Source organism: Macaca nemestrina, chromosome 14 (genome assembly GCF_043159975.1).
Source record: "Macaca nemestrina isolate mMacNem1 chromosome 14, mMacNem.hap1, whole genome shotgun sequence".
Lineage (NCBI taxonomy): Eukaryota > Metazoa > Chordata > Mammalia > Primates > Cercopithecidae > Macaca > Macaca nemestrina.
Genome location: NC_092138.1, coordinates 52054923 through 52079998, shown reverse-complemented (window position 1 = coordinate 52079998; position 25076 = coordinate 52054923). Strand labels below are relative to the sequence as shown.

The window sequence follows — 25076 nt, the reverse complement described above, 5'->3', positions numbered from 1 at the left end:
AGTGTCTTTCAAAGTTTAATAAGATTAACAATATTATAAATTAATATTTGTATAGCACTTCAAAGTTTACAAACCATATTTTTGAAGGCTAGAAAACATCGGGGATGAAATAGTCGAAAACAAACCCTCTGAGCTGAGAATGTTTAATGATTTTTCATAGGATTTTCCCCCTGATTGGAGACAAATAAATTATCTGGTTGATTCCTGCACAAGTAAGTTATTGTGCTTGCTAAATAGAATAAAATATATAGACTTTCCAATAACTGCAGTGAGACAGCCAACATTAAAAAAATAAACTTAGGAGAAAGAATTTCACTTCTTGTTAAAAAACATAGTGTTAGTAACTATACAGATCTTAATGAAAGAATCACACATCAAAACAAAAAATAAAGAGTTGAACTTCAAACAATAACATAGGCACAGTCTAAGAATAATCTACAAGAATATTATAAAACAATTAAGCCATGAGGCATCAGATCTCATTGGGAAAAAAAAAAAAAAAGAATTATTAGCACCCAGGGAAAAAATGAAGCCACAACAAAGCAGAAGCACTCCCTTAGTCTCAACCACCAACTTTTCTCAGCAACTTTTTCATTTTCTTTGTGGGAAAAAAAAAAAAACTAGAAAATACCAAAACTCCACTTCATAGGATAATGTATTTATGTATAGGCTAGCTGTGTCACAAATGTAGTTCCTGCTGTGCAGTTTGTCTTCCCTTAGCCTCAATAGACCTTTTTGTGGTCATGAGAGGGTTTTGACTGAAAGAACTCCTTCAATTACTTTTATAGATGGATGTGAACTGGATAGGACCTTGGAGATTGTTAACAGTTAAGATTTGGTGTGCTTAGTGGATAAAACATCTTAATCAAGTTTAATTATTTCCAAATATTTTTAAATTATCACTAATATAATTATATTTTCTGTTCACAAAAGTAATGTGGAATAGGTTTGTCAGACATTCTACTTTACAATAATGCTATTAAGTGACTTATTCAAGCTCATTCAATTTGTTATAACTTATTCTATATTAAGTACTATACACCTAGAACTAGTTTCAAATCTAGAACATCTTGCTTTAGTTTGTACCACACTGAAGGACTAAAAGTTTTTCAACTGAAAGCAACTTAATAGCTTTCACTCTTTCATTTAATTTTAAATTTCACTATTCTCAATACCAGGCCAAATTCTGCTATTTTTTTTTAATTCCAATGCTTAAATCTCCTGAATTTCATTTCAGATCATATTTTACATAAAATAATACAAACCCTACAATAATCAATGTGTAATTTATATGTTCAAATGTCAGTATTCACCCCTGATTTTCCCAGTTGACTTATCAGAAAAAGGTTTAGGGAAATACTATTATGTACCCACCAAAATGCCTAAAATGTTATTAAAAGTAATGGCCAACATACTGCCCAAGGTAATTTATAGATTCAATGCCATCCCCATCAAGCTACCAATGACTTTCTTCACAGAATTGGAAAAAAACTGCTTTAAAGTTCATATGGAACCAAAAAAGAGCCCGCATCTCCAAGACAATCCTAAGTCAAAAGAACAAAGCCGGAGGCATCACGCTACCTGACTTCAAACTATACTACAAGGCTACAGTAACCAAAACAGCATGGTACTGGTACCAAAACAGAGATATAGACCAATGGAATAGAACAGAGTCCTCAGAAATAATACCACACATCTACAGCCATCTGATCTTTGACAAACCTGAGAGAAACAAGAAATGGGGAAAGGATTCCCTATTTAATAAATGGTGCTGGGAAAACTGGCTAGCCATAAGTAGAAAGCTGAAACTGGATCCTTTCCTTACTCCTTATACGAAAATTAATTCAAGATGGATTAGAGACTTAAATGTTAGACCTAATACCATAAAAATCCTAGAGGAAAACCTAGGTAGTACCATTCAGGACATAGGCATGGGCAAAGACTTCATGTCTAAAACACCAAAAGCAACGGCAACAAAAGCCAAAATTGACAAATGGGATCTCATTAAACTAAAGAGCTTCTGCACAGCAAAAGAAACTACCATCAGAGGGAACAGGCAACGTACAGAATGGGAGAAAATTTTTGCAATCTACTCATCTGACAAAGGGCTAATATCCAGAACCTACAAAGAACTCAAACAAATTTACAAGAAAAAAACAAACAACCCCATCAAAAAGTGGGCAAAGGATATGAACAGACATTTCTCAAAAGAAGACATTCATACAGCCAACAGACACATGAAAAAATGCTCATCATCACTGGCCATCAGAGAAATGCAAATCAAAACCACAATGAGATACCATCTCACACCAGTTAGAATGGCGATCATTAAAAAGTCAGGAAACAACAGGTGCTGGAGAGGATGTGGAGAAATAGGAACACTTTTACACTGTTGGTGGGATTGTAAACTAGTTCAACCATTATGGAAAACAGTATGGCAATTCCTCAAGGATCTAGAACTAGATGTACCATACGACCCAGCCATCCCATTACTGGGTATATACCCAAAGGATTATAAATTATGCTGCTACAAAGACACATGCACATGTATGTTTATTGCAGCACTATTCACAATAGCAAAGACTTGGAATCAACCCAAATGTCCATCAGTGACAGATTGGATTAAGAAAATGTGGCACATATACACCATGGAATACTATGCAGCCATCAAAAAGGATGAGTTTGTGTCCTTTGTAAGAACATGGATGCAGCTGGAAACCATCATTCTTAGCAAACTATCACAAGAACAGAAAACCAAACACCGCATGTTCTCACTCATAGGTGGGAACTGAACAATGAGATCACTTGGACTCAGGAAGGGGAACATCACACACCGGGGCCTATCATGGGGAGGGGGGCGGGGGGAGGGATTGCATTGGGAGTTATACCTGATGTAAATGACGAGTTGATGGGTGCAGCACACCAACATGGCACAAGTATACATATGTAACAAACCTGCACGTTATGCACATGTACCCTACAACTTAAAGTATAATAATAATAAATTAAAAAAAAAAAAAACTAATGGCCAAAACCACTACTTTTGCACCAACCTAATATTAACTGAAAAATTTAAGTGTTGATAAAAACATCTATCATCCACGCTGTTCCTAAAAGTCATTTTGGAAAACTGGATAGCATTTGCTAAAGCTGGCAAAGCAATTTATTTCTTGCTGCATATATAATAGAAACACACACACAGGAACATCAAGAGGCATGTACAAGAAACTTCATGGTTCTGCTCATGACAGCATCACATTAGAAGCAACCTCCCACAAGCCAAATCCACCCACTGCTTATTTTGCAAATTTTCTTGACACAGTCACACCTCTTCACTTACCCATTGTCTATGGTTGCTGTCATTCTACAATGTCAAAATTGAGTAATTGCAGGGTAAAAAAATGTCCTGTAATGCCTAAAATGCTTCCTATCTTGCTATTTACAGAAGAAGTCTGATAACCCCTGATCTACAGTATATTAGCTTAAACATTTGTTGGCATAGTCATACAGTGAATACTATACAGCAGTGAAAACAAATGAACTACATGCAATAATATGGATAAATCTCACACAGATAATGTTGAGTGAAGACAGAAAATAGAAACAATATATACTGTATAATTCCATTTATGTAAATTTCAGAACATGGAAAAACTTATCTTTGGTGACACTGAATACCTCTGGGGAAAGAAAGGCAATAGCGATTGAAAGGGACATGAAGGAGTTTCTGGATGATGAAAATATTGTTAATATAAGTGTTGTTAGAAACATTTTAAAATAATTCATTTACATGTTCATTTATCTTTTGTATACTTTTTCAGTCTATATTATACTTTCCATAAAGCATAAAATTTTAAATACAAATTTTACACAGATGTAACCAAATGGAGAAAAATGTATCAGCCTTCTTTTCATAAGAAAAGTAATTGCTCAGCTACGTGGGGTGGGAAATGAGAATCAGATCCCCACTTCCACAAGGATATGGTAGACAGAATAACGAAATCACTTCCCTAATGATGTTCACATTCCAAAACCTGGAACCTATAAATATGTTAGCTTACAGGGGAAAGGGGACTTTGCAGATATTATTAAGGATAAAGACCCAATGTAATCATGCAAATCTTTAAGTGAGGAACACTTCCCAGCTACAGTCAAAAACCCAGAGGGGTGGCAGGAAAAGAAGTCAATCTACTGTTTCTGCCTTTGAAGGTGGAGGAAGGGGACCTTAAGTCAACAAATGTGAGTGGCTTCAAGAGGCTGGAAAAGGTAAGGAAACATCCTCTATTACAGCCTCGAGAAAGGAATTCAGCCCTACTGACACTGTAGTTTTATTTCAGGGAGAACCACGTTGGGATTATAACATGCAAAACTGTAAGATAATAAATGTATATGATTTAAACCATGAAGTTTGCAGTAAATTCTTAGAGGAATGATAGAAAATTCGGTCTAGAGACTAATAGGGGTGGTAGGAGAAGGGTCTGAAGGGAACAGCAGTGCCATTATAGGTTTTTCATGAAAAAAGAGAAGTAATCATTCCAAGCAGCAGTTGGGGGGCTACTTCCACTGGTTGAAAAGACGACAGGATTTAGAGGTTAAAAATCCCCAGCCTCATTGTGATCTGTACGAATGTCTCCAGCCTAATTTTCAGGATCTCATTTCTTCCCAATAAATGCCTTAACTTTAATAGAAGACGATCTGAAAGGTTGAGAATTCAACTGGTGTTGTAATATGGTTACTTGCAGAATGAGATTCTAAGTTTGGTTTTCAGAAATCTCAGCCCTGTAGCTTCAGAAGATAAGAATTTCACTTAGGACAGATACAGAAGTTTTTATATCATTTATGTGGAACTTGAGCTAAAACTTTGAAGCCCTAGCTCATCCTTCCCTTTCCCCACTTTCTCTAGAGCAGTTAGAAGCAACCAGTTATCCCATCATACTTCTTAGTTTGAATAAAATCTTCTGAGGTAGCCAATACATGATCACCCAGAAACTCCTCTTCTATAGGCACTTGATTTGGCAATATTTTGCATATGTCTTTTGCCACATTATGTCATAAACAGCAAATGCCCTCTATACCACTGAAAACAGTGTCATAAATATAAATCTAATTAGATTAGAGAACCAATTCCAAAAAAATCAGGGGCAAATTCAGAAACCTCATCCTTAAGGTACTGTCCTCTAGAATCACTTCTAGTACCAAAACTTATACCAGTAATGGTTCAGTGAGAAAATCAGAACCAGTAGAAAAAGTACATTAAGAGACTTTTACAAGAAACTGGATTACACACTGGTAAGGGATAATGAGGCAAATCCAAAATCTATAGAGAAGGTCCATCAGGAAGGACATGCTGGAACTGACTGTCATGGGCTGAAGCTGCTGTCCAAAACTGAATTTCTTTTTCTTTTGGGGAAAACTTAGCTCTGGTTTTAAAGACTTTCAACGAATTAAATCAGGCCCGTCTACATTATCTGGCATAATTCCTCTTACCTGAAGTCAATAGATAACGTATTTTATTCACACCTTCAAAATAGTGTGACAGCAACATCTAGATGAGTGTTTGATTGAATAACTATTCACTATAGCTTAGCCAAGTTGATACACCAAAAAGGCCATCACAAGGCATATGATCAAGTAATAGTAGCAGGTTGCCAAACTGCCTCCTTGGGATGGAGCAACAAAGTGTAAACCCTTTATATAATACCTCATTCTTGAGTACTCCATTACAGTTCAGAGTCAGGGATAGACTTCTCTAGGTAGCAGAGAGTTCATTGAAAACCATCATGTTCACTCTTTCTTCTCTTCCTTTGTCCCTCAAATGGTCAGCCTTCCCTCAAATAAATGTTGAAGAAATACTTTTAAAATATGGATTTGAAGGGACACCAAGTTACTAGACTTTCCAAAATGTACACATGTCTCAATCTGGCCATGATTCTAACTGACAGATGCTACCTTATTTGGTCATACAGAAAGCAAAGCTACTTGTAAAACAACTGGCCAAAACTTAGGTAAATGATTTGTGTTAGTCATCTCAGGTTGCCATAACAGAATATCACAGACTACATTAATTTAAAAACAGGAATTAATTTTACACACTTCTGGAGACTGGAAGTTTCAGATCAAAACTGTCTGCAGGTTTGGTGTCTTCTGAGGTTTCCTTCTTGGTTTGTGGATGGCCACCTTATTTCTGTCTCCTCATATGGTCTTTTCTCTGTGTGTATGCCTGCTGTCAATCTGTGTGTCTACATTTCCTCTTCTTATAAGAAAACCACCTGGATGCATTGGTTCACACCTGTAATCCCAACACTTTGGGAGGTCGAGGAAGGAAAATCACTTTAGCCCAGGATTTTGAGACTAGCCTGGGCAATATAGAGAGACCCCCCATCTCTACAAAATATAAAAATAAATTAGCTGTGCATGGTGACATGTGCCTGGGTTTCAGCTACTCAAGAGGCTGAGGTGGAAGAATCAATTGAGTCTGGAGGGTTGATGCTGCAGTGAGCTGTGATCATGCCACTGCACTCCAGCCTGGACCCTTTCTAAAAACAAAAAGAGGAAGAGGAAGAGGAAGAAGAAGAAGAAGAGGAAGAGGAAGAAAGAAAGAAGAAGCAAGAAGAAGCAAGAAGCAAGAAACAGAAGCAGAAGAAAAGAAAATCAGATTGAATTAGTGCCCACCCTCCTAACTGCCTCACCCCTTTAAAGCTAATATCCCCAAATAAGGTCATATTTTGAGGTGCTGGGTATTAGGCCTTAAATATATGAATTTTGGAGGTGGACACAGTTTAGCCTATAATCTGATTCTTAAATTAATCAGCAGTTTAGGCATTTAGGGTGTTGATATATGTCCATCCACTTACTTGAAGGGAAAGAAAGTATTTACAATCTAGGGTAAAATGTGTAACATTCATGGTACCATTATAGTTCATATAAAATGTAAGAACTAATTCCTAGAACTAGTTCATAAATATGAATTATTTGAATTCAAATGGGAACTTCAAAACAAAATCCAAAACAGATTTCTTGTTTCAACTCAAAATTCTGAAATGTACCTCATTTACTTTTCTCGTTATGCAAAGCACACACTCATTACAAATTATGCATATATCATTATTCAAGAAGAAAGAAATAAGACCACCCAGAAAGGATCAAAACCAAAAGCTCACTTTAGTCATTCTTGGTCACATACCAGTATCACTTTTTGTACTGATCAGTAAATATGAGGATGCTGGGTAATACCTTCTGTATAAACAAAGTGAATTGTAAATAGTGTGAATGTGATCTGAGGCCTATTGTAAACAGATTATCATTCAGCAATTAAATCCAGGATTTCTGTGATTCCTATTTTGTCTAACTTTTATTCCTTAAGCAAGAATTCACAATATATTTAGTAGGCACTCAAATGCATTGAAGTGAATTCAAATATTTATTGGAAATGTAAAAATTTTCCTTGTTCCATAATGTATTTAATATAAGTGCTTATTTACTTGATGTAATTAAATATAAAATAAGTTAAAAGCCCTCATTAAAACTTAGGTTGAAACTGAGCCACACGTTCTTTGAGAAAAATCTTCTTCCTAAACCTTTGTGAATATACGTTAGGCTTAGGGGCAGCAATAGGCCAAGGCAGGGCATAGCCACAGAGGACAAGGGTTCAGATCACTTAGCACTAAGGGCTAATCTAACTCTATTGTTAGGCCATATCTGCAATTTATGAAATCTTTTCAAAAACATCTGTGGGTGAATTCTGGCTCTTCTTTTATCCCATTTCTAAACCATAATAATAAATTATTTATGTTTACATTGAGTATACATTTATTAAAAACCTAATCTTTTTCTAACATACTTCACGGTGCTAGGAATGCAAAATCAAATATGGATCTTACTCCATAGATTTTACTGCCTACCAGGTAGGATCCCAGCATTTTCATTTTTAACAATAAAAATTCTGCATCTTGGGAAGACCCTCAGGCAGGAAAACCAAGATAATTGGTTATACTGCTAACAGGAGATATAAGATTTCAAAAAATTTATCCTTCAGGTGCCAAGTGTTTATTATATTATGTGTTATTGAGTTATTTCAATGTTCGTTATCCCATTGGAACCTGTGGGATAAAGTGACTTTTGGCACAGATGTAGTTTTACTTGGATATGAGATGAACATCTTGAAGTCGATTATCAGGGGAGTAAAGTTGTATCATTTCAGTCAGAAATCAGAGACAGATCTCAGTAGGCATAGAGACAATTTCATTATTGGTTTCTTTGAACTCGTTCTGAAGGAAAGTAGCAGCAGGCCTTGTTAATGGAGTAAGGAGCACATGGAGGAGATCTAAAACCGAGTAGGAAGGTTTTCTCAGGGTAGACGCAAGCTGCAAGCTATCCTGTAAATCGTGTTATCTGATGTAAAGACTGGTGCAGCCTCACTGAAATATAGCAGCCTTGTATTTGTGTTATGGAAAGTCAGTGGTTCTGGCCCTTGCTTTGCTCATGTACCTTTTCTTAAGAAGCTAAAAAACGGCCAGGCGCGGTGGCTAACGCCTGTAATCCCGGCACTTTGGGAGGCCGAGACGGGCGGATCACGAGGTCAGGAGATCGAGACGAGACGGGCGGATCACGAGGTCAGGAGATCGAGACCATCCTGGCTAACACGGTGAAACCCCGTCTCTACTAAAAATACATTTTAAAAAATGAGCCCGGTGTGGTGGCGGGCGCCTGTAGTCCCAGCTACATGGGAGGCTGAGGCAGGAGAATGGTGTGAACCCAGGAGGCGGAGCTTGCAGTGAGTGGAGATCGTGCCACTGTACTCCAGCCTGGGTGACAGAGCAAGACTCCATCTCAAAAAAAAAAAAAAAAAAAGAAGCTAAAAAACATATTTTAGAAAGCTATGTACCTTCTCCTACCCCTAAAATATCACACAATACATAATTTTAAAACTTCTTTATTATGTTCAGACAATCATGAAAGTAGAAAAGTAGCAAGAAACTTCATGCTAATGGTTCATTCATTACTTCTATTTATCAATGATTAACATTTTGCCATATTTGTTCAAGTATTCTAAAATAGATTAGAAACATCATGGCATTTTTCTTCCTAAATACTTCAATATGTATCACTTAATAGTGAAGGGCATTTTCCACCATATTCTAATACCTAATAGCACTGCCATAAAAATCAACAAGTGAAATTCTTAAATATCATCTAATGTAAATCTAATATAACTCCGTATTCAAATTTCCATAATTGCACCAATAAGACTTTTTCTAATTATTTTGTTTAACTCAGAAGTCAAATAATATCCATACACTGCATTTGGTAGAAAAAAATTTGGCATATTATTTCAGGAAATGTTATTACTACCTAAAGCTCACATATAGTCCTAATTTTAAGAACCTGCATACTAAATCAAGATCCTGATGAGGTATTTAGCAATCTTGCTAAAAGGAAAAGAGATTCTTTCCTTTGAGGCCAGCAAGGTGGGACAACAGCAACAGTAAAATATACCCAACTAAAGATAAATCTCTTATAATAGTCCATTTTCACATTGCTATGAAGAACTACCTGAAACTGGGTGATTTATAAAGAAAAGAGGTTTAACTGCCTCAAGTTCTGCAGGCTGTACAGAAAGCATGGCTGGGGAGGCCTCAGGGAACTTACAATCATGGCGGAAGGTGAAGGGGAAACTGGCATGTCCTACGTGACTGGAGTAGGAAAAAGGGAAAAAGAGTGGGGAGGTGCTGCATATTTTTAAACAAGCAGCACTAGGGGGATGGTGCTAAAACAATAGAAACCACCCCAGTGATCCAATCACTTCCTACCAGGACCCTCCTGAAACACTGGGAATTACAATTCAACATGAGATCTGGGTGGAGACACAGAGCCAAACAGTATCATTCTGCCCCTGGCTCCTCCCAAATCTCATGTTCTTCTCACATTGCAAAATACAGTCATCCCTTCTCAACAGTTCCCTAAGACTTAACTCATTTAGCATTAACTCAAAAGTTCAAGTCCAAAGTCTCATCTGAGGCAAGTCAAGTCCCTTCCACCAGTGAACCTGTAAAATCAAAACAAGTCAGTTACTTCCAAGATAAAATGGGGTAGAGGCATTGGGTAAATGCTCCCTTTGCAAAAGGGATAAATCAGCCAAAACAAAGGCCTCCACGTCCCATGCAAGTCTGACCAGAAGGGCAGTCATTAAATCTTTAGGCTCCAAAACAATCTTCTTTGAATCCATGTCTCACATTGAAGCCACACTGAAGCAAGGGGTGGGCTCCCAAGACCTTGGGCAGCTCTGTCTCTGTGGCTCTGCAGGATACAGCCCCAGTGACTGCTTTCATGAGCTGGTATTGAGTGCCTGCAATTTTTCCAGGTACACAGTGCAAGATGTCGGTAGATCTATCGCTCTGGGTCTGAAGGACAGTAGCCCTCTTCTCACAGCTCCACTGTGCAGTGCCCCAGTGGGGACTCTGTCTGGGGGCTCCAATCCCACGTTTTCTCTCTGCACTGCCCTAGTAGAAGTTCTCCATGAGAACTCTTCCCCTTCAGCAGACTTCTGCCTAGACATCTAGGCATTTGCATACATCATCTGAAATCTAGGCAGAGGCTCCCAAGCCTCAACTCTAATCCTGTGCACACCCACAGGTCCAACACCACATGGAAGCTGCCAAGGTTTGGGGCTTGAACCCTCTGAAGTCACAGCCCAAGATGTACCTTGGCCACTTTTAGCCACAGCTGCAGGTGGAACTGCTGTGATGCAGGGCACCATGTCCTAAGGCTGCACAGAGCAACAAGGCCCTGGGTCTGGCCCAAGAAACCATTTTTTCCTCCTAGGCCTCCAGGCCTGTGACTGGAGGGGATGCTGTGAAGATCTCTGAAACACCTTGGAGGCATTTTCCCCATTGTCTTGGCTATTAACATGCAACTCCTCTTTACTTATGCAAATTTCTACAGTCGGCTTGAATTCCTTCCCAGAAAAATGGGTTTATCTTTTCTACTACATGGTCAGGCTGCAAATTTTCTAAACGTTTATGCTTGGCTTCCTTTTTACATATAAGTTGTAGTTTCAGATCATCTCTTTGATCTCTTTGTGCTCGCATATGAGATTATGTTCTTAGAAGCAGCCAGATCACATCTTTAATGCTTTGCTTCAGATAAATTTCTTCTGCCAGATACTCTAAATCATTTCTCTCAAGTTCTAAGTTCACCAGATTCCTAGAGCAGGGGCACAATGCCATCAGTCTCTTGGCTAAAGCATAGCAAGAGTGACCTTTACTCTAGTTCCTGGTAAGTTCCTCATCTCCATCTGAGACCTCAGCCTGGACTTCACTTTCCCTATCACTATCGGCATTTTGGTCAAAACCATTCAACAAGTCTCTAGCAAGTTTCAAACTTTTCCTCACCTGCCTTTCTTCTGAGCTCTCCAAAATGTTTCAACATCTGCCCATTACCGAGTTCTAAAGTCACTTCCGCATTTTCAGGTATCTGTATAGCAATGAACTGCCTCTCTAGTATCAATTATCTGTATTAGTCAATTTTCATGTTGTTATAAATAACTACCTGAGACTGGATAATTTATATTTTAAAAAGAGGTTTAATTGGCTCACAGTTTTGCAGGCTGTCCAGGAAGCATGGCTGGGGAGGCCTCAGGAAACTTACAGTCATGACAGAAGGCGAAGGGGAAGCCAGTATGTCCTACATTGCTGAAGAAGAAGGAAGGGAGAGGAGGTAGGTGCTACACACTTTTAAACAAGCAACATTAGGAGGATGGTGCTGAAACAACAGAGTACCCTCATGATCCAATCACCTCCAACCAGGCCTCTCCTGCAACACTGAGAATTACAATTCAAGGTGAGATTTGGGGAAGGTCAGGACTGGGGTATGATAGTCCAACTGATCTTTCTATGTGAAGCGTTTCCCTCCATTACAAAACTCAGGGACAAAGTTTTATTTTATTAAGGGAAGTGGGCCTTGCCTTTCAAAAGGTCTGTCACAGATAATCTAACCCAAGGCAAAAAGTACCAGGTAAAGTAAAATGAGAAGAATTTTGGGTAATTAAGGCAATGGTGACCATGTAAAAGCAATATTCTCCATTTCTTCCCAAATAGAATAAACAATATCATAAAGCTGCAGAAAACACAATTAGAAGACAAGGGATATCAAATTTCAAATGACCTGTGAGTAGAAGAATAAATACCAAATGTCCTTTTTCCTACCTCTACTGTCTCAAAAATGTCCAATTAAAAATAAAATAAACCAACTTTCCTACAGGTAGAAGAGTGATATCTTGAAATAGAAATTTTGTAAGCTACTCAAACTCTTAAATTTGTTGTATAAATAAATTTAGAAGCACACACAAAAAAGTCCTTATCTATAAAAGTAGTACAATAAGTAAAACAGAAAATGAGAATTAAACGAAGTTAGTTGATAAAAATTTCTCCTCACTCTTTCCCCCAAAATGCTGAAGAAGAGATGTGTAATACAACACTTCAAACTGAATTAAATATATTCAAATAACTATTGGGGGATATAAGAGAACACTTCGAATCAGCAATTCAAAACCTAAGTCAGAAATTGACAAAAAAAAAAAAGGAGAAAATCATAAAAACAAGAGTTGATTTTACTGAGAAAATCAATAAAAATAAAGAAATTACATTAGAAAACTGTCTGCATTATCCTGTGTCCAAGGAAGGACTGATGTGAATGCAAACATTATAAGGCAAATAGAAGAAAAGGAGAAAAAAGGCCAAGAGAATAAAAAAAAAAGTAAAAATTTCAAAGAGAAAATGAAAGACAGGCAAATAAGAAATAATATATACACAGCTGAAGTTTCTGATGAAGAAAAATAATGTAACAAAACTAATATTTTAAACTATAATGAAAGAAAAATTTCTAAAAATTAAAAATAAAACACCTGACTCTGACAAAACCATACACATAGCAAGTAGATCAGTAGTTGCTATGGTTTGGAAGTTGGAGGGATGAGCTGATGAAACTCAGAGCATTTTCAGGACAATGAAACTATTCTGTGTGATACATAGTGGTGGTTACATAATACACATTTGTCAAAACCCATAGATACACAAAACACAAAAAGTTAACTCTATTGTAAATTATGAACTTTAGTTAATATGTCATTATTGTTTTATCAACTGTGACAAATGTATCACACTAAAACAATATATTAATAATAGAAAAAACTGTGAGAAGAGGGGAGAAGAGGGGGAAGAGAAAATATATGGCAACTCTCAACCCTTTTTACTCAATTATTCTAGAAACCTAAAACTGTTCTTAAGAAGTTTATTAATACATATTTAAATATCTGATTCTATTTATTGCAAGGTCTCACTGATGACAAGGGAATACTGATATACAATGATAAATTCTAAGATATATTCTAGTAAGACTATAGATTTAAATATAAATAAAAAATCTTAGGGCCCCCATTTTAAAAGAAAGACCAAATATTTACACAAGGGACCATGAATTAGACTGCCATCATATTTCCCAAAAGCAACATACAAAGCAAAGTAATAATAAAAAGGCATTTTCAACAAACTCAAGGTATAAAAGTATGAATAAAATATTGTATACCCTTCAAGTATCAAGCTATAGAAAACGGATTTTAAATTGCAAGAGTTTTAAAAATTCTGTACCCATAAGCCACTCTTTCGGAATCTACTGGAAGATAAACCTCAATAACCAAAAGTTGACTGATACAAATTCAAGAGATATATCTAAAGCAAAATAATGTTGGAAAGCTAAAAGATGGGCAATAATATAGCAAATAAATAAAAACAACAAGAAATCAGGGATAATAATACTGATAACAAAGTAAAAATTAAACCAAAAATAAAATGATTAAATGCAAAAAGTACTCTTAGCACTATTTCAGCACAATTCAAAATGTGATGTAACAACATTGAAGATCTATGCAAATATTGATGCAATGGCTATACAACATTAAATATTATACCAATCTTTAAAGAGCAAAAAACTACAAAGCATGAAAAAGACATAAATACCAACACATTAATAATAGGAAAATGTAATATGTCACACTCATTAACAAAGAGATCAAGGGAAAGGGTTGGATATGAATAATATAACCAATATAATCATGAATACTTAAAAATTTTTATATGTTCATAAAAGAAAATGCACTGTTGTTTCAAGCACCTATGGAACATTTACAAAAGATTATACATTAAGTCACAAAGAAGATATTAGTGAGTTTCATAAAATAGAAATATTAATGCAAAATTCACAGATCCCAAAACATATGATAAATTCTTTGAAAAAATAAGTGAAACCATCTTATCATCCAGAAATTATTTTTATTTAAAAATCTCCTCTGAGCAAAGAGAATTATATACCAAACTAACAGATTTTTTCCCAAAATATCATAGTTAAAATGCTACAAATGAGGATCTGTGAGACATATTTAAAGCAATGATGAGAAGAAAATCTACAGCCTTTATTACTTTGACCAATAAAAATGAAAGATAAAAGTAAATGAGATAAATTTGCAACTCACAGAGGTAGAATAAAAACAAGAAAATAAACCAAATGAAGACATGAGGTAAGAAATATATAGATAAAATCAGAAATTAAGGCAGAGAATAGAAAATTAGACTTCAAATAATCATTTTTAGAAAAAATAGGTGAACCAAAATAAAATGAGAAATCATAAATTTTAAAATGAGAAATTATAGTGAGAAACAATAATTTAAACATAATTTTTTTTTTTTTTTGGAGACGGAGTCTTGCTCTGTTGCCCAGGCTGGAGTGCAGTGGCGCATCTCAGCTCACTGCAAGCTCCGCCTCCCAGGTTCACGCCATTCTCCTGCCTCAGCCTCCTGAGTAGCTGGGACTACAAGCGCCTGCCACCACGCCCGGCTAATTTTTTTTTGTATTTTTAGTAGAGACAGGGTTTCACCATGTTAGCCAGGATGATCACGATCTCCTGACCTCATGATCCGCCTGCCTTGGCCTCCCAAAGTGCTGGGATTACAGGCGTGAGCCATCACGCCCAGCCTAAACATAATATTTTTATGAGAAACTACTTTGTAACTTTGACATAATTTAATTTGAATACATAAACAGATAAGTTATTGAAGAACTAGTGTTTACTAAACTTGACCACATCAGTGAAAGAAGGCATAAATTGGATATTTTCCCAAGAAGAAACAGTAAGTTTTCCAAGAACTACCCGACCATGCAGTACCAAACAAAGATGACTCAAAAGTAAACTTGTACAAACTTTCAAAAATTAGATAGTCTCAATGCTACATAAATTGTTCCAGAACATTTAAAATACAGAAAATCAAGTAAAATATTGATAAAATGCTAAAAAAAAGAAAATTGCAGATCAATATAATGTATGGATATTGATGTAAAATTCTAACTAAAATATTAGCAAACAAAATAAATACTACTTTAAGAAAGTAAAATTTAATCCAGAAATGCAAACTGACTCAATATTGAATATTATTAATAATGATAGACCATTAATATAATACAGTATCTTAAAGATCTAAGGGAGAAAGTAATTTCATCATGTGTAGAGATGTTTTAAAGCCTTTGACAAAATTCAACACCAGTGTCTGATAAAATATTCAACAAAATAACAATAAAAGTGTGCTTTATTCACATGATAAAATATATCAAAAGCCAGTATCTTACTAAGACAAAACTCTAGAAGCATTTCCATTAACACAAAAAACAAGATATGGTTGACCACTGTCTTCACTACTATGCAACATTGAAATTTGTGTGTTAACCAAGGCAAGTAAGCAAAACAAGTCAATTAAAGGCATAAAAAATGGTAAAGAGGAAGTAAAACTATCTCTGTTTGCAGAGGGTATGATTACAAAAGCCTTTAGAGAATCAATAATAGTAACTCAAACTATAAAAGAATTTATTAAACTAGCAGGCAATTGTCATAAAGAAATCAACAACAGCCAGGTCACAACAGCCAAGTGAAAATAGATTAAGAACCTCCAAAAAGTATCTCCTTGTAAAAACAAAATGTTTGACCAAAAAATGTCAAAATACACCTTTCAGAACTTTGGGCATTAAAGTCTTGCAGCAATCTATGAAATATGTACTCAAGAAAAACAACTCACTGGTGACATCTGTGGTGTTTTAACTTAACCCAATCCTATGGGTTAAGTGCTTTTCAATTCCACAGTAGCATTGAAAAATTACAACCTCCATTTTTTGTACTTTAAAGATAGAACACAGCTGGACCTTTCAAAACCCCATTAGCAGAGAACTTTTATTATTTGACCTCTCTGGACCTGGTTTGGACTTCCCCCAGTACAAAAAGCTCTTTTCCCCCAGATGAGAAGGTGTTGCTGAAAACAATTTCAGGCAATGGATTAACTTTGCAGCTGCCTAAAACAGTTGATAACAATTGAGAGAAATAACAGACTAACCAAAAAGCTTAAAAAGGAAAAGCCTGGGAAATAAAATTTCCATAGGGGTTTTGAAAGCTCTGACATGTACCTGGCAATCTAGAAGTTCACATCCATGTTCAGAGCTGTGCACAGTTTTGCATATGTTCAGTCAGGAAAGACATGGAGAGGCTGCTCAAGAGGTTGTATGCAAGCAGCAAATGTAGATTAAACAAGATATCAACAGTTTCACTGAGTGTTAAACTCACGCCCTAAAGTGCACAGAGAGCCACTTGGCAAAGACTGGGAGACTTACTGGTTTCAGGAACTCAAAAAAAAATTTCTTTCCAATTATTAACTCACAACTAAGCTAACAAAACAGAGACTTCAGGTTTACACATGACAAAGAATACAGACTTCATAAAATCAATTTAGAAAAGTCACACACATATATATACAAGAACTACTACTACTGAAAATGCCTTTGCAGAATTACGACAGTAAGGGAAATCTGACATACTTGATTCCATCTTGCTTCTGACCTCCAAGCTCTTCTTGGTCATTCCTAAGCATAGAGCAAGCTAACTTTGGGAGGAATTTAGTTCATAGTTTTACCTTAAAACAAAAATGATAATAGCCCTTCCCAAAACTAAACTGCCTTTGTAAAACTAACAAAAGTCTACAATGTTTGGATTATAAGAGTGGCTTGAATTCTGATAAAATAGGTATAGTTTCTATAATGTCTTACTGCTCAGAGGTCATGTGGCCAGTAAGCACAAGATCTGTGACTTTCTGAATTGCTCCTATAGATAACATCACTATTGAAGAAACTAAAATTGGTTTTTTGACATATCTTTCAGAATGACCCCACCCAGACTCATGACTTATGACTCAACTGATCCTGTGGCCCCACCCGAGGATAGAATCAGCACAGGAGGAATATATTCAACACCCCTATAGTTTTACCCCCCAACCAATCGGCAGCAACCATTCTGTTTTCCACACCCCTATAATTTCATTCCATTAACCAATAAGTAGCACCCATTTCCTAGCTCCCTGTCCACCAAATTGTCCATAAAAACTTTAAACTCCAATCCTTCAGGAAGACTAAATTTGTGTCATAACTCCAATTCTCCCATATGTGGGCCCACAATATGTCAATTAAACTCTCTACTGCAATACCATAGCCTCAGTAGACTGATTTTTGTATGTGCAGTGAGCAGGAAGAAACTGCTGGGCAATTACAACACAACAAACAATAACAAAAAAACCTTGGGAGAGGTAAAACCTGATTATCAGAATTATTACATTATATTATTTATAACATCAAATTTTCAACAAATTATGAGAAATGCAAAGAAATAAGAAAGAATAGTCCATACTCAGGAAAATAGTTACTTGAAATTGTTCCTGAAACCCAGACATTGAATTTAGTCTAAGGGACATTTGGAGTCTTTCAGGCTGAAATTAAAGGCCATTAGACAGTAACTCAAATCCACATGAAGTAGAGTCCCAGTAAATATAACAAGATCAGCATGGAAATTTAAATCTTAGAAAACATTATAAATCCAATTAGACTTGATGTAAATCTACAAAGCACTCTGATACATCCTACAGATTAGGGTGGCTGTTGTAAGTGGTGGAAAGTGAGGTCTGAGAGATAGCAGGGCCCACATCCAGATGCAGTCTTATAGGCCAAGATAAAGATTGGATATTATTCTGAACAGAATGGAATGAAATTATGTAGGATCTTTCTGCCTATTGTATGTAAGTGCATCAGGACAGGGGATGTAGGGTGAGGGGGACACTGGAAGAAAAGATACCAACTAGTTGCAGAGGTCTGGGTGAAAATTGATGGTAGCTTGGACCAAAGTTTTAGCAATACAGATCAGAAGAAGTGGCAGGATTTGGGACATATTTTAGAGGTACAGCCAACAGGATTTGCTGAGAGATTCGATATAAATTATGTAGGAAGAAGAAGAAGAATCATAAATAACTCCTAGGATTTTGGCCTGAGCAGTTGAATGGATGATGATTATGCCCTTGGTGGAGCTTGTGGGGGAACATATTTGCAGACAGATATATTGGTAGTTCAATTTTGATTACATATGTTTGATATGGCACTCGAAGGAAAGTGTTTTTGTAATTCACTTACCTTATTAGTCATATATTCTTTTGTCTCCTGATTAATAGTTTCCCTTGGCAAACCATTAACCAAACTAGTCATACCTATCAATAGTAAGCTAATCCACAAGATAGTGACTGTGCAGTAAGCTGAATCCTACATCAAAACAAGCCAGAAGTTCAAGCTGAAATATGAACCACATCCAATTGTCATGAGGCCATGTTCAACAAATGCTGTTGAGGTGAATTACTGAATAATATTAAGAGAAAGATCCCATGAATTCCAAATAATCTGATCCTGCCCAAGTAGCTGAATAATTGCCCACACCCTCAATCATATGGAATATGGGACTTATTGCCAACTATGTTTGAAACATCCTTGAAGACAGATGTCTATTGTTCCTACACAATTTTCCAGATAAAAGTGAAATTGGTTCACATTGTTTCCTTTGAAGGTATTCCTTGACCCTTCCCCACTACACAAGTTGGGTGAAATGCCCTTTTCTTATATGATCCATAGCACTCTCACCATCACATTTAGTCCACTTACTGTTTACTGTCTGCTCTCCTGCTAGATTGGATATCAGTTGAGAGCAAGAGCTGTGTCTACCCTCTACCATACCCCAAGGCCATCCAAACAGCATCCAAAGAAGAGGATGTTGGCTCCCAGGTATTAAATATTTCTATACCATGAGAAAAGCTATTCCTGCAGTAGAAAACAGTCTCTCAAATCACTTAGCTGCAGGGGGTGGGGGGGAAGGCAAACAAAAACCCTTTTAGCTAACCAAATCAGTCCTTTTATTCTGATTGTGTAGATATAAAACAATTTGATTAAACATAACATACCTGGGAGGTTTTCCTATTATGAAACAATTCACTGGTCATATTGATTTCAAAATTCAAGGTATATTTCTCATTGTATTTAATTAATATATTGATTATTCCCTGAAAGATTAATTCATTTTGAAAGGGTTGACCAACCCAGGTTCTGATTTCACAGGCAATAGTGAATACTCCTTTGTGTAGACCCTTTGGGAGGTAGCCAATCGCCCTCTCCTGGTAACAAACTTGAACTCACTGCATTTAATTTAATTCAAACTCCAACCCTATGAATTGGCATTTTATGGTTTGTTTCATTACTAACTTACTAACAGCAAAATCTGTCGTTGTTAATGGTTGGTCAAAAACAAACATTATTTTCCTTTAATTATTTGCTTTAAAAGATGTATTGCCTTAGTAATTTCAATATTAATTGAGCCAAAAATGTATACATTGAAATGCATTTTCAATTTGATTATAAAATGTAATGAGAAAATTCTATTTTATATGATACCAACTCAATTTTCACAAAGCTTTTCTGGAAAATAAACATTCCATGAAATAATTATTACTTATAATACATTGACTGGACTTATAATTGTACCTACTTTTCAATTGCAATATAATATTTATAATAAAATACTAGTAGCCAAAGTTTGTCTCTTCTATTGACTGTGTTGCTTTATATGCAGATGTGTTAGTTCTTTTTAGACATTTCATTTTGGATCATGTTTGTAGACCTTAGAAGTATGCCACGTCATAAAATGAGTAACATCAAAACTGAGGACCTCTCCCTCTGCCATTGTTTCATGCTGCATTCTACCCATCCCAATTCTCCACCATACACATGTTCAGACACACACACACACACACACACACACACACACACATACACACAACTGGTTTCTTCATCTCTGACAGTCTACAAAATTACATCAGATAATAAGCACGTTGTTAAATGTGGGAGCATATACCTCTACTCTACTCTTGCTCTCTGGATGATTAACTGAATTTAGCTGTGATCACAAATGCCTAAACTGTGATATTCCTAGCTATCTCACAAAGCAGCCTGGGCTAAGTGGAGTTGGATGACATTACTGGATAATCATCTCTCAATGTTCTTTTCTAAGAAGAGAATATTTGGAATGGGTGTTAAGCCAGAAAGATTAATCTGGAAATGATTGCAGCAGTTCCTTTTCCTTTAAGGGAGCTGGTTAAAAGGGATTCTAGGCAAAATTTTCTCAGACACTTTCAAACACACTAAAGGAGTTAACTTCGTATTCCCCAATGATTTTTCTTGAAGAAGTTCATTTCCCTTAATCCATTTTCTTCATCACACCTCACCTCCCAAACTACTGCCTGTTTTGAATAAGATATTAAAAAGCTAACCAGTAGTGACTAAGAAGTGCATGAGCTCCCTCTTGTGGGTCTTGGAAGTTACTTCTGAAACTTGGAACTCCCACAACTGGAAGTCCAGGTGGAAGAACTTGTAATTTAGTCTTTGTCTCCAAGAGAAGGTATGATGTCTTGGCCCGTCTTCACCAACTAACAATTCATATTTCAAGCTATGCTTATTTTCACCAGCTACTTCTCTTGACTCTTCAAATTGATAGAAGCATTATTAGCATGAAAAATAAAAGTTGTATTGAAGATTTATTTATATAGCCTTAACACTAGTAATTCGGTTGCAACAATAAATGCCTACCATTTGCTTCACTAAATTTGCATTTAATAAAGTATATTTTGTGTAACATTATTTCACTTAAATTACACAACAACTCTGAAAACGTGGTATTATCATTCTCTGTTTCAGGTTTGGATTTAGCAGGAAACAAAAATAAACCTGCATCTTCTGGTACCAAATCCAAAATTCTTTCCATACAATCCTTTCCCTTCCACATTCTCAGTCTTGCAATTCCTCCCCCCAGGGTGAGATTCTTTCTCAAGTTTTAAAGTCTTGGATCACAATCCTAATGTCTCATTTTTCAAAACTTTTATGCCAAATATAAAATAGTAAAACTTTTTTTATTAAAGCCTGGCTTAGAAGGCAGATGTTTCAATTTTTAAAAGTACAACAGTTAAAACTAGTATCCCTCTCTAAAGTGAAAATATTTTTAAACAACATTTTAAGATAATTTTGGTAAGTATGGGACTATGTTTGGGAACATGTTTGAAAACGATCTCTCAAAAATTGGAAACTTAAGATTTTCACTCCTATAGTCCTTTTTGCTTGATTATGCAGAAGCAACTACCAGATTTTAAGGAAAGTAGGTTGAAATCTCATTTATGCAAACAAGGTCATTGACTGAATCTTGATCAAATGATAAATGATACCTGTTACACACCAGGAAATGTATTGTAAGACTCATTACAGGGAGCTAAGTGACATTTTACTTATCCCCTGACTTCCCCAGTTCAATTTATATATTCCTACAACCAGAAGCCATTATTGAATCTGAAAACCAACTCTTTCAATTGCTGAATGTGTCCTTGCATCGGTTATTTGACTTTGTTTCGTTGTTTGCAAAGTTAAGTGTAGAACTTACCTCATAGGGTTATAGTAAGGACTGAATGGCCCAATGTATGAAAAGTACTTAACAGTATCTGGTACAAATTAAGAAATCTTTTTTTTTTTTTCTTTTTGTGAGATGGAGTCTCGCTTCACTCTTGTTGCCGAGGCTGGAGTGCAGTGGCGTGATCTGGGCTCACTGCTACCTCTGTCTCCCGGGTTCAAGCAATTCTCCTGCCTCAGTCTCCTGAGCAGCTGAAATTACAGGCACCCACCCCCATACCTGGCTAATTTTTGTAGTTTTGGTAGAGATGGGTTTTCACCAAGTTGGCCAGGCTGGCCTTTGAACTGCTGACCTCAAGTGATCCGCCCGCCTTGGCCTCCCAAAGTGCTGGGATTACAGGCATGAGCCGCCGTGTCTGGCCTGTAATTCTTAATGGTAATATTAATGTTATTAATCCATGAACTCTACACATGCCTAAGTTTTTGCTGCTTGTGTACCATTCCTGATATCCAAACATCTTACCTAATTTTTTACCTCTCTTGGTACATACCTGTTTGTCCTGGTCTCTTACTCTTTGTTCTTTCTTGGTTGCCTTTTGTCAAACACTGTGGCCCTTAATAGTGACTTATAGTGCCTCGCTGAGCTTCCCTGCCAAGCTGACTTCCATTGCCTTAGTCACTGGCCCTGCCACATCCTCCCTGGTACAGAAGAAACTCCTAATCCTTACTCTTAAGACAAACTTACATTGCTGCTTCACCCTTTTTGTCTTGTATGAAATCAAGACAAGGATATGGGTACCAACTCTTGAATTATAGGTCTCTTTTGATAAACAACCTTTTCCCATACTTTTCTAATATTAGCCATCCAATTTACAAGTCAGATTAATAGAAACCCAGCAAGACAAGATACCATTTAGTCATTCATTCAGTCATTACTTATCTATTTAGACACAATGAAGACGAAAAAGCCTACTGCAACCAGAGTAAAGATTACTCCTCAATCCCAACTACTTTCTTCCTTCTTATCTCCATACCCATGACTCAAAAGAGCATAAACATGTAGAGGAGTGATACACTTAGAGTATTAGAACACTCATGGGAATGCTGAAAATCTCAAAAATATAAGAGAATGTCATGAACTTGCCTCAAACAAAAGGAAAGATCAAACCCCACAAAAAGGGGGGACATAAAGCAGGAATTTTAGAAGTACCAAAATAATTAATAAGAGCCAAGATACATGAAAATGCATTTAGGTGGTATGCGAAACAAAGAGAAGGCATTTCTGCAGAATGAACATTCATTTAGGGATCACACAGAGATTTTGGCAGTGATGCCCCACACCCTTTGGTAGTGAAAAGAAAGGAATTCACTAGATTAAAACAAACATTGATGACTTTTCCATGATATTCCCCATTCCGTTCTGGTTTGAATTTATTCACCAGGAATATTGAATAAAGAGCCACTTAGACATGATCTCAAAGACATGTGCACACCCACATTCATGGCAGCATTTCATACAGTAGCCAGTAGATGCAACCCAATGTCCATCAACAAATAAATGGATAAAGAAAATGTGGTATATACATACAATGGAATATTATGGGCCTTAAAAAAGAACGAAATCCTATTACATACTACGACACAGGTGAACCTTGAGGACATTAGCCTAAATGAAATAGGCCAGTCACAGAAGACAAATACTGTATGATTCCATTTATATGAGGTATTTAAAGGAATCCAATTCATAGAAACAAGAAGTAGAATGGTAGTTTCCAGGAACTAGAGGGGAGGGGAAAATGGGGAGTTGTTCAATGGATACAGAGCTGCCATTTTACAAGATAAAAATTTCTGGAGATCTGTTGCAAAACAACATGAAAATACTTAACACCACTGAGCTGCACACTTAAAACGGTTAAGATGGTAAATTTTAAGTTATGTGTTTCCTACTACCATTTTTTAGAAAATTGTTTATTGAACCTTTTTCAGCTGTGTATGTGTGTGTGCATGCATGTTTTCTTTTAGTCGAGATGAGTAAATTGCAGTAAACAACCTCCACAACTACCCCAAGCAATGGTAGTCTATCATGACCCTTCAATGTGGATGATATAGTGGCTAGGGAAACAAAGGACAATCTCCTCTTTCTCCCTCCACAGAGAAGAACGTACAGGTACACCTTACAGACCAAAGATAGCAAGCCTGCTGCTATGTTACAAGGATTAAAAGCAAATTCTATATAAGGTTGCATCCCTCATTCACTATGGCAACATGTGAAGTTGATTTGCAAGTGGTAAAGAGCATTCCTATCGTACTATATTAATCAGGGTCCAAGCTCCATTTTTTTTCAGTATGCCCAAAAAAGTCTTTAGCCACCCATCCTCCAAAGTCTCAGTGCCTCCCCCACACCCCACCACACACATACATGCTATTCTAAAGCATCTCAGGATTCTCTTAAATAAAACTCTATTTCACCATTGTGATGACACTTCTGATAATTTTATAACTTTTGGACATTTAATCCATATAATGGCTGTATTAATTTTTGTTGATGTTCTTGCTATTTTTATAATGTCATATATGTACCTATATATATTATGAGACATATCCAACTTGGCCAACTTTTGTGTTTTTTCTTTAGTAAATACAGCAGGCATGAATGTAACTCATTATCATTATATATCACAGGCTGAAATCTTTGAAAATGCAAAAGTCATTTTATAAATTTCTGCTAGTTAAATTTTTCTGCCTTTCTAAAGCCTCAACTGTAGATGCTGGTGTTTTCTGACTCTCTTTTGAGACAAATTTCATTTTAGGATTAATCACCTCATAGCAGATGGCAGCTTCATAAACTCTTACAGCCAAGTAGCAGGCACTCTGCTAAGCACTTTACAAACAGTATCTTTTTCATTCCTCACAGGAAGCCTATGAGAAAGGTATTATCATTATTAACCCTAATTTATGAATAAGAAAATTGAGATTAGAGAGATTAAATAGATTACCCATGCTCTGGTTTCTCTTCAGATCGTATAAATCTTTCACCCTTTACTAAATAGATTACTCAAAGTTACATAATAAGTAGAAGAGCAAAGATTGTAACTCATTGACCATAAACTTTCTGTTTAGTCCAGACTCTTGCAGAAAACTTGGGTTTAATTCGTTGTTCATTTCACCAAACAAGACTATAACCTTCTCAGCAGATATCAAAATGTCTGGGTACATTCATCATTTGTTCAGTCATT

At 36.3% G+C, this 25076-nt stretch overlaps 1 long non-coding RNA gene across 1 annotated transcript in view; it reads right to left on the bottom strand.

Moving 5' to 3' along the window:
* The window catches only part of LOC139358311 (uncharacterized), a 72610-nt gene extending 47812 nt beyond the window's left edge, over nucleotides 1-24798 (bottom strand). The window contains exon 1 of the long non-coding RNA XR_011613068.1: nucleotides 24661-24798. This is a non-coding gene — a long non-coding RNA (uncharacterized lncRNA). The remainder of the gene's footprint in view (nucleotides 1-24660) is intronic.
* Nucleotides 24799-25076: the final 278 nt, after the last annotated feature.